This window comes from Chenopodium album, chromosome 2 (genome assembly GCF_948465745.1).
Source record: "Chenopodium album chromosome 2, dcCheAlbu1.1, whole genome shotgun sequence".
In the NCBI taxonomy this organism is placed as follows: Eukaryota; Viridiplantae; Streptophyta; class Magnoliopsida; order Caryophyllales; family Amaranthaceae; genus Chenopodium; species Chenopodium album.
This window is the reverse complement of record NC_137835.1, coordinates 67,535,486-67,546,024: the sequence shown is the minus strand read 5'-3', so window position 1 is coordinate 67,546,024 and position 10,539 is coordinate 67,535,486. Positions and strand designations below refer to the sequence as shown.

Here is a 10,539-nt window from a genome sequence, read left to right as displayed (position 1 = left end):
GACTATTTTCTTCATTTCTCAACTTATAAACTCCTTGCATCTCAAAAAAACTCATAATCACATATTTATAAGTGTTTGTCATTTGAAATTACATAAAAATCGCCAAGTTCTAAGTTTTTGGGTCTAATTCATCAAAATAAAGCCATTTTGAGCCGAAATGGCTACTCACTTGACTATTTTCTTCATTTCTCAACTTATAAACTCCTTGCATCTCAAAACAACTCATAATCACATATTTATAAGTGTTTGCCATTTGAAATTACATAAAAATCGCCAAGTTCTAAGTTTTTGGGTCCAATTCATCAAAATAAAGCCATTTTGAGCCGAAATGGCTACTCACTTGACTATTTTCTTCATTTCTCAACTTATAAACTCCTTGCATCTCAAAACAACTCATAATCACATATTTATAAGTGTTTGTCATTTGAAATTACATAAAAATCGCCAAGTTCTAAGTTTTTGGGTCCAATTCATCAAAATAAAGCCATTTTGAGCCGAAATGGCTACTCACTTGACTATTTTCTTCATTTCTCAACTTATAAACTCCTTGCATCTCAAAACAACTCATAATCACATATTTATAAGTTTTTGTCATTTGAAACAACTCATAATCACATATTTATAACTTATAAACTCATAATCACTTGACTATTTTTTTCATTTCTCAACTACTAAACTTATACATTCTCAAACCATATCATAATTACATATGTATAAGTGATTGTGAGTTGAAACTTATTATTTCTCAAACTATTTCAGATTTCGAATGGAAGCAAAACTTCAAAGAGAAAGAGGGTGGAGAAGCCTAAAAGAATTGATCAACCTAAGAAGAAGCTAAGTGAACAACGGTCCAAGAGTGAACAAGCGTCGAAGTTGCACTCTTCGAAAGGTTCACCCATGCCACCTACTCCACTTGTTGAAGACATTGTTCTTTAATCGCTCTCTGCTGACATGACCTTTCTTCACAACCGTGCTTGTCATTTGGTCGATCCCATGGAAGTTGCACTTCCTAAGGCAATGTTCCACTATGATGAGGATGCAATTGCATGGATCAGCAAAGAAGATGTGAAGGAATTTCTACGTGGTGCAAAGCTTAACATTTCCCTCATTCAAACATTCATGAGGTACTTCAATGCCCACATAATCTATACTTTTTTCAAGTTATTCAAATTGATGGTGATTATCCTACATCTGATAAATTATTCAATGTTCATGCACGCAGAGCACTACAGGAGCACCTAACTGACACTGATTCTCCTTGTAAAGTTGGGTGGTTATGCCCCGAGCAGTTATCCACTACTAGAATCATAGGCAACCCCCATGACGTGTTGTACTATGTTGAACAGAGTATAAGGGAATCAGCGCGTGCGGGAGACAAGTTCATATTTGCCCCATGTTATAGAGAGTAAGTCTAACCATGTCAAATTTAATCGATTTGGCCTCATTATATGTTGACTCCTAAATATTAATTACCTTGTCTATTGTGAACTTATGTAGGGAGCATTGGAGCCTCATGGTGATTTGTAATTCCACTAACACAATTTATCACCTTGATTCAGCTCGATCATCGGAGAAGTGGCTCGTGAAGTCTATATTGCAAAAGTAAATATATATAGCAACCTAGTGATGATTATTGCTAATAATAACTAATTTAGTAATCATACGACTAATCAAATTTGAATGTACTTTTTTTTACTACAGTGTTATGAAGAAGCTACATTGTCGTGCTCCAAAGGGTCCAACATGGAAGACACCGTTGGTAATTTACATGATATTGTGATTATCTTGAAAATCTATGGTAGTAAATATTTGCTCATTTCCTTTGCATGTTTCACTGATGTGATTTGTTTGTCATATGCTAGTGCGCACAACAAGAGAATGGACTTGATTGTGCTTTGTATGTGATGAGATTCATGCTTGACATTGTGACTCATTGTACGGACACTCAACAGCTTGATGAGGTAAGTCCTAAAACTTATTGAAATGCTATATTGATGTGATTTCACGCCTTAGACACCTAATATTACCCAACAATGGCATGTTATGAGAAACAAAAAAGCTATTTCACAAGAAAGGTAGAAAATGGGCTGAATAGAAGTCATATGGGCCATATTAGGGCCATTTTGTGTTAATATGCTCTTTTGATGTGATTTCTTTCCTTATACACATATAAATAGATAATATTGACATGTTATGAGATAAATAAAGTTCATTTAATAAGAAATGTAGGAAATGGGCAAAGTAAGGTCATATAGGCCATATTCGGGCCATTTTGAGTAAAAAGCGTCATAAACCTTAATAAAATGCTCTCCTATACCATTTTAGGGCTTACACACATACAACTACCCAACATTGACATGTTATGAGAAATAAATAGTTCATTTGATAAGTAATGTAGAAAATGGGCTACATAGAAGTCATATAAGCCCTATTTGGGCCATGTTGAGTAAAATGCGTTGTTAAACTTCTTGAAATGCTATATTGATGTGATTTCTAGCCTTAGACACCTAATATTATCCAACAATATTAATGACATGTTATGAGAAACAAAAAAGCTATTTCACAAGAAAGGTAGAAAATGGGCTGAATAGAAGTCTTATGGGCCATATTGGGACTATTTTGTGTTAATATGCTCTTTTGATGTGATTTCTTTCCTTATACACCTATAACTAGATAATATTGACATGTTATGAGATAAATAAAGTTCATTTAATAAGAAATGTAGGAAATGGGCAAAGTAAGGTCATATAGGCCATATTCGGGCCATTTTGAGTAAAAAAGCGTCATAAACCTTAATAAAATGCTCTCCTATACAATTTTAGGGCTTACACACATACAACTACCCAACATTGACATGTTATGAGAAATAAATAGTTCATTTGATAAGTAATGTAGAAAATGGGCTACATAGAAGTCATATAAGCCCTATTTGGGCCATGTTGAGTAAAATGCGTTGTTAAACTTCTTGAAATGCTATATTGATGTGATTTCTAGCCTTAGACACCTAATATTATCCAACAATATTAATGACATGTTATCAGAAACAAAAAGGCTATTTCACAAGAAAGGTAGAAAATGGGCTGAATAGAAGTCATATGGGCCATATTGGGACTATTTTGTGTTAATATGCTCTTTTGATGTGATTTCTTTCCTTATACACCTATAACTAGATAATATTGACATGTTATGAGATAAATAAAGTTCATTTAATAAGAAATGTAGGAAATGGGCAAAGTAAGGTCATATAGGCCATATTCGGGCCATTTTGAGTAAAAAGCGTCATAAACCTTAATAAAATGCTCTCCTATACAATTTTAGGGCTTACACACATACAACTATCCAATATTGACATGTTATGAGAAAGAAATAGTTCATTTGATAAGTAATGTAGGAAATTTGCTACATAGAAGTCATATAGGTAATATTTGATAAAATACATATTGTTTGCCTAATTAATTATTTTTAAAATAATGTTTTTGTATTTCAAGTTTTGCAAGGTCCAAAAGGATGGTCCGTTGACAATCAAGGAGCTTAATGAAGTTCGTGACATGTTGGCGTCTTTTATCACCTTCAACATGTAAATGGCATTGTAATTGTAAATTATTTATGTTAACTTTTGAATTATATAACTTATTATTCATTATATATGTACTTACTATTATTTGTATATGTAAGCAATTTTTTATTTTTTTTGTATTGCGTTTGGGAATATTTATATCTATATATATAATTGAATTCTTGTTTTTAATATTATTTTTTTATCTTATTGTAATAATTAATAATATTATTATTATTAGTTATTATAATAATAATATTATTAATTATTATATTTAATATAATTGCTGGAATTACATGTTATTATTATTGCTGGAAACAGGTTTTTTTTTAAAAAATATTATTGCACGATGGAAAAAAAAACGAAAAAAAAAAATTTGGTGAATAGGCACCGGTTAGGCAGCAACCGGTGCCTAAAATATCTACCACCAAAAAAAAATGGCAGGAGAGCAGTTTTAGGCACCGGTTAACCGGTGCCTATTTCACCCTATGGCACCGGTTAACCGGTGTCTATTCCACCCTATGGCACCGGTTTTGAACCGGTGCCAAAAACTTGGTTTTTGGCACCCCTCACATAGGCAGCGGTTCAAACCGGTGCCTTAGACCGGGTTTGAACCGCTGCCAAATGCCTTTTTTCACCTAGTGTGATGACATTTGGTCACGTGTAACATTGCATGAATTTATACACAAATGTAGTTGGACCTTTGATGTAACATTAGTTATACTTTGTATATTCATTATATTAGATATGACTGCGTAGTCTAAAATCTTGTTTTGCAACGTTGAATTTTATTAAGAGAAGTTTGTGCAATGCTCATGACTGACATGGCTTGATTTTGCATAATATAATGTTGGTACTTGATAGGCATCTACCTTTGGCATTGAAGATAATATTGTATTCGGACTGCTGCCTGCAAGATTTTTCATCATTTGAGAAAAAGTACAGGCAGGAGGGATGAATTATCTATATTACTAGACATGCAACCCCGATGAGAAAATGTAAATTTCATCTTTTACCCTGTGGTAGCGTTAGACCTATTCAAAGGAGACTCGATCCACCCTTTGCTTTGGAACCTAAATCTTTGCACCCCATTCACGATCTTCTCTAAAACCTACAGCAAGAATTTTGTTAACCAAATAATCACTTTTAGTCATGCAGAACAACAACAATAGGAGCTTCAATAATTGTCTATAAAATTAGATGAGCTCCATCAATAAAATCTGAAGAAACAACAAAAATATGAAATACTGGATGAAGAATGAACGAGAAAACAGCTACAAAATTAGATTTCGAAGATTGAAACTTCTATTACTTATATATGGAGTTTGCAAAGGACCAATGAAAGATGGTGGTGTATTGCAACCTACAAGCATCTATTTTAGCAGCAACTATCTCAAATTAATTGAAAAGGCCGAGTTTTAATTTTTACATCACTCAATGTTCAAAGGTTAATTTTACCAAAACACTGCGTGCCCCTAAAACCAACACATCCAACAAGCATTACATTAATTCATACCAAAATCACAACATCAATTCAAACGGAACAACTAATGACAATTAACAAAACCCCCACCTCATATATATCCCAAATACAGAATTTCGGAACCAAATTCTAAAACCCAGAAATCCCATCAACTAATCTCATGAAAATAATATCAAATAACACAACCAAATGACAAATTTAGTGATTTGAACAGAACCCAACAAGCAAAATTCCTCAACTTTTGAAAAACAAGTGTAGATCTAAAAAAATAACATTAAAAAACCATAAAAAAAATTTAAAAATAGGGCAAAGAAAAGACCTGAAGACCAACACGAGAAGAACGATTACTGTTCTTCCTTCTTAGTCCTTCTCTCTTAATGAGAAGATAAGAAAGAGTTAAGTGAGACTTTGAGTGCAAGTATATAATAATTGCTACAACTAAATCAATAATAACCAAATAACCTAAGTGAACCAAACCCAAAAACAATGGAACACTCAAATTATATTCCTTGAACCCGCTTTATAAGGAGTATATAAACTCATAATTTGAAATACCTAGAATGCAAGTGAGCAAATCGATCAAGAGATCCCGACATTAATTTTCGATCAGATTGAACCCTAAAATATTCAACCCACAAAAATTAATAAAATTGGTTTTCATTTTTTTTTTCCTTCCCAAATTAGATCGAAGTAAATCTGATAATAATTCACTAAGAGTAAATCCGATTTCAAAATGAAAACTTGATGATTGAAAAACACATTACCTTGTAAGCTGCTTCAATAAAGGGGAAAGCTCAAATTTTGCTTTAATGAAGAACGGAAAAAGCTCGGAAGCTGCTTAATGGAGAAAAAAGATAAGAAAGTTGCATATTTGCTGATTTAATAAGAAAAAGAAAATAATTTAACCTTAAAAGCTATTTCAATGGAGGAGTGAAAACCTAGAAGTCGCTTAAATTTCACATAAATCGACGAAATTGAAACCAAAAACTAACCAATAGAGTGAAGAACCGAGGTCAGAAGCTGAAACAATGAATTTAACAAAAGCAAAAGCGAATTGAAAATCAAAATCGAAAATTATTGAAACATATCAAAATTTAACAAGAAATACAAATCGTTAATTAAGGGAAAATTAAAGAACTCACCTTAAGGAGAGAGAAGAACCAAATTGCAAACAGATTTGTAATTTGAACCAGATTTGGATGAACCAGATTTCAATCTCACCTTGAAATCCAAGAACTCACCTTGAGGAGAGAGAAGAACCAGATTGAAAACTGAGGAGAGAGATTGAAAAGTGATGAGGAGAGAGGAAAAGTGTTGATCAGTCATCTGTGTGAGGAAAAGTGGAGCAGAAGAAAGCTCAATAATTTTTTTTAAGGTTATAATGGGAAGAATACTATGATCAAAGGAGTATGCCAATTCCCCTCAAAAAAAAAAAAAAAAAAAAAGGGAGTATGCCAATTGTAATTTAAGGGCGAAATTGTAATTGTACTTTTTGAGGGGCAAAATTGTCATCACACTATTACTAAGGAGTTTTCAACTTGCAAACTTGTCACTTTTAATAGTTATAGATTAGCCAAGGAAACCGATTAGCCATGGAGCTAGAGTACCCTATTTTAGTATAGTATATATAGATAGATCTTATATCGTAGATATATAATGTCATTGATAATATAAATGTTAAACACAAATACTATGTATAATGTATTGTAAATTATGTGCGTATATATAAATTTTTTTTAATGCACATGTACGTATATATAATAGAAGTAAACATTAATTATGTTAAATGTCATACAAAATTTTTTTTAATTATGTTAAAACAAGACTTTTACCACCAAAATAAATCAAAAAATTGTTTTTTACCATCAAAACTTCTAAAACTTTTATAATACCACCAAAAAAAAGTTCTAAAAATTATTTTTTACCATCTAACGTCAAGAAAACCGTTAAATCTAACGATTTAAAAAAAAAATTATTCGAATTTTGTGCGCAAAACATGCTTTTCATAGGTTTAGAGGGCCATTTGGCCTCGTGGATCCAATTTGAGGTCAGAATTGACAAAAAATGATCGAAAATGTCTTGTTTTGCGTGTTCACTCAAATTGAGGTATTTTTAAACACGCAAAATGAGACATTTTCAATCACTTTTTGTCAATTCTGACTTCAAATTGGACTCATAGGGCCAAAATGTCCCACAAAACCTCTAAAGAGCATGTGTTTGACATGAAAATCGAAGAATTTTAAAAATTTCGTTAGGTTTTTCACGACAGGTGGTAAAAAATAATTTTAAATTTTTTATTTGGTGGTAAAATAAAGGTTTTAGAAGGTTTGATGGTAAAAAATAATTTTTTGATTTTTTTTGTGGTAAAAATCAAATTTTCCTTAATTATATTTTTAAGAAAATATATACTATACTTAAAAGATATAAATGTAATTTCTTTATTGTATATTATTTTAGGGAAATTCTCACTGGTGAATTCCAATTACTTAATTTTACAAGTGGTAAACATTCTTAAAATTTATTTTCAATGATAAACCCCAAATAGAATGACTAATCAATTGGTAACTTTAATAATGATTTAATCTAATTATTTAACTATGGTTAACATTTAAAAATGTTTATAAAAAAAAAAAAACCTGAAATTCCTATTTTGCCCTAATTTATTTCCCCACCCACCTAGCCACCTGACCCAAGCCCTAGCCACCTGACCCACCCAACTAGCCACATGACCCACCTCATCCAATTTCCTAGCCACTTGACCCACCCACCTGACCCACTCGCCTAGCCACTTGGCCACCCACTACCCACCTAGCCACCAGAACCACCTGACCCACCCAACTAGCCACCTGACCCACCCACCTAATCACCTCATCCAACCGCCTAGGCACCTGACCAACCCGCCTAGCCACTTGACCCACCCACCTGACCCACTCGCCTAGCCACTTGGCCACCCACCACCCACCTAGCCACCAGAACCACCTGCCTAGCCACATGACCCCACGCCAGCACCGACGCTACCAGCGGCTAGAATTAATTGGTTTTTTTAAAAAAAAAATCAACCCCTTTTCTGCACCTACCTAGCCACCTGACCCCTTCCCCCTGACCGAACGGCGCCCAACACTCCACCCTAGCCGCCGACGCCCTACCCATGTTGAATCTCCCGCTGAATCGAAACACCGAAAACACCCAAACCAGTTGCGGGTTTTGAAACCAAACCCAGAAAACGGGTTTGGGTTTTCAACTGATTTTGGGTGGGGTTTAAGGGCCGCGCAAAAAGGGGAGGGAGGGGAGGGAAGTCGTCGGGGAAGAGCGTCGAGATGGGGAAAATAGGAGTCGTCGGAAAAGGGGATCGAATGGCGGTGAGGCGTTAGGTGGGGAAATGGGAGGTGTTGAGATGGGGTAAAAAGAGAAGATGGGGTGGGGAAGGCTTGACGTCGTGGCCAGTGGTGGGCCGGGGGAGGTCGTGTGTTGCCGTCAGTGGCCTTGTCGCCGGCAGGGGGGAAGGGTTGCTGGGGTGGCTAGGTTGGGTGGGGGAGGGGTTTGATTTTTTTTTTTTTAATAAAAAAAATTCATAAATAAAAACTAACTATAGTTAGAATTTTTAGTAAAATAACACTTATCAATGGTAACCAATAATTTAGGTTTACCATTGAAAATAAATTTTAAGAATGTTTACCACTTGTAAAATTAAGTAATTGGAGTTCACCAGGGAGAATTTCCCATTATTTTAAGAAAACATTTTTTTTTACGTGATATTCTTTATAAGATCAAATATCTATAAATTGAGTAGATTATTGCGTAAGACTATTTCGAATATAGCGAGAGCAAATATCTTTTTGACAGTATATAATATAGCATGAGCAATAAAGCCAATAATCTACTCAACATGTTCCCACAAAAAAAAAATCTACTCAACATGACATTACTACTTAATCGGTTCTTCTACTACTTAGGACTTAATCTATTTTTATTGCTTCACTAATCAATAAAGTAATCACATCCAATTATTTGATTTTCCATGAAAAATCAGTCCTTAATTTTCTAATGTAATATACCTATCTTGTTCTAAGTAACTTTTTAATGTAAGAATTATAATTTTTTTTTAATGTAATTAATGAGCATATCAACTAATCATACAAGTTTATGATACTTATTATTGTAAAAAAATCCATACCCAATATTATCGGCTATATGTTATGTCTAAGTAGGAAGGACAATTTATTATTTTATTAAAAAAAGATTATCTTTACTAAAACTATATGCGAGTAAGAATATAATATAAACAAAATTATCTGAAGTAATAATACCGTAATAACATAAACTTCTATTATTGATGACAATTCTATAAAATAAAATATATAGTTCAAATCAAATGTTTAACTAAAATATATGAGAATTTATAGTTTTAAGGATAATTCTATAATATGCGATATATAAATAGATATTTGACAAATATACTCTGATACAAAACTTTAAAAAGTAAATAAATAAATAAATAATGTGTCAGCCATGGAACTAGTGTACCCTGTTTTAGTATAGTATATAGATATAGATAGATTGGTAGATTATATGTTTTTAATAAAATTGTAAATGAATTTATGTTATTTGTTAATTACCATATGTTTTGTTTACTTGTTATTTTGTATATGATTTTATGTGTAATAATTTTTTATTTTATACTAGATTTATGGTTGTATAGCATTGTGGTATGCATAAGAATATTGGATAAATAAAACTAATTTATTCCGTGCATTGGAAGGTATGGTCTTGCGATATGGTTTAAATATTTAAAGGTTTAAATTATAATCTTATACGAGTAGGCAACTTGTATGTTAAAACAAGTTTAATTTTTTACTATTTAAGACAATTGTTATCTCATGTATACGTGAAAAAAACAAATTACACATTACAAAATTAACACAATTGTCATATTTTTTTGATTTCATAAACCATACTTTAATGTAAACAATAATTTTCCATTTTTTATACGATGAAAATCATTAAAGGATTTTCGGCTTTTGAGTAATGCCAAAATATTGTTATTAGGTAATTTAAGGACATAATAGGTACTTCAACGGTATTAATGTTGCGTTTGATGATATTTTTTATTTGAAAAGGGATGAGCTAAAATGTTGAATATGGTATACAAAGACCTACATTTAAAATAATGTAGTTTAATTACTCAATATGTTTATGTTAAATGTTCACATTTAATCAGAAATTTATAAAAGTCATCTAACAATAGCTAAATCCACAATTTCGCAACTTCATATTTTCCTATTAATAAACCCTAGGTTATTAATGACTATTATATAAAACAATAATAATCATCATACAAACTGTAAGAGTCTTATCAATAAGCTCAATCCATTATCAAGATCTGCAAACTTGAAAAAGAAATAAAATTAAAAAATTAAAAAAAAAACATTTATTTCAAAAAAAAAAAGTATTTAAATCCCTTATTTTAACAAAATATTACTGTACTCATTCTTAGTTATTG

General features: G+C 32.2%; 1 long non-coding RNA gene across 3 annotated transcripts; it reads right to left on the bottom strand.

The window, feature by feature from the left end:
- Positions 1–4,337: 4,337 nt before the first annotated feature.
- Positions 4,338–6,436, bottom strand: LOC145586679 (uncharacterized). 3 transcript variants are annotated; one of them, XR_014100998.1, is made up of 6 exons: positions 6,182–6,436; positions 6,032–6,059; positions 5,804–5,873; positions 5,595–5,657; positions 5,359–5,412; positions 4,338–4,667 (listed from the first exon to the last, which is right to left on the bottom strand). It is a non-coding gene; the product is annotated as an uncharacterized LOC145586679 (long non-coding RNA). The 3 variants fall into 3 exon arrangements; XR_014101002.1 differs by lacking the exon at positions 5,359–5,412 and having other exon boundaries at positions 6,182–6,434; XR_014101000.1 differs by lacking the exons at positions 5,359–5,412; positions 5,595–5,657 and having other exon boundaries at positions 6,182–6,432.
- Positions 6,437–10,539: the final 4,103 nt, after the last annotated feature.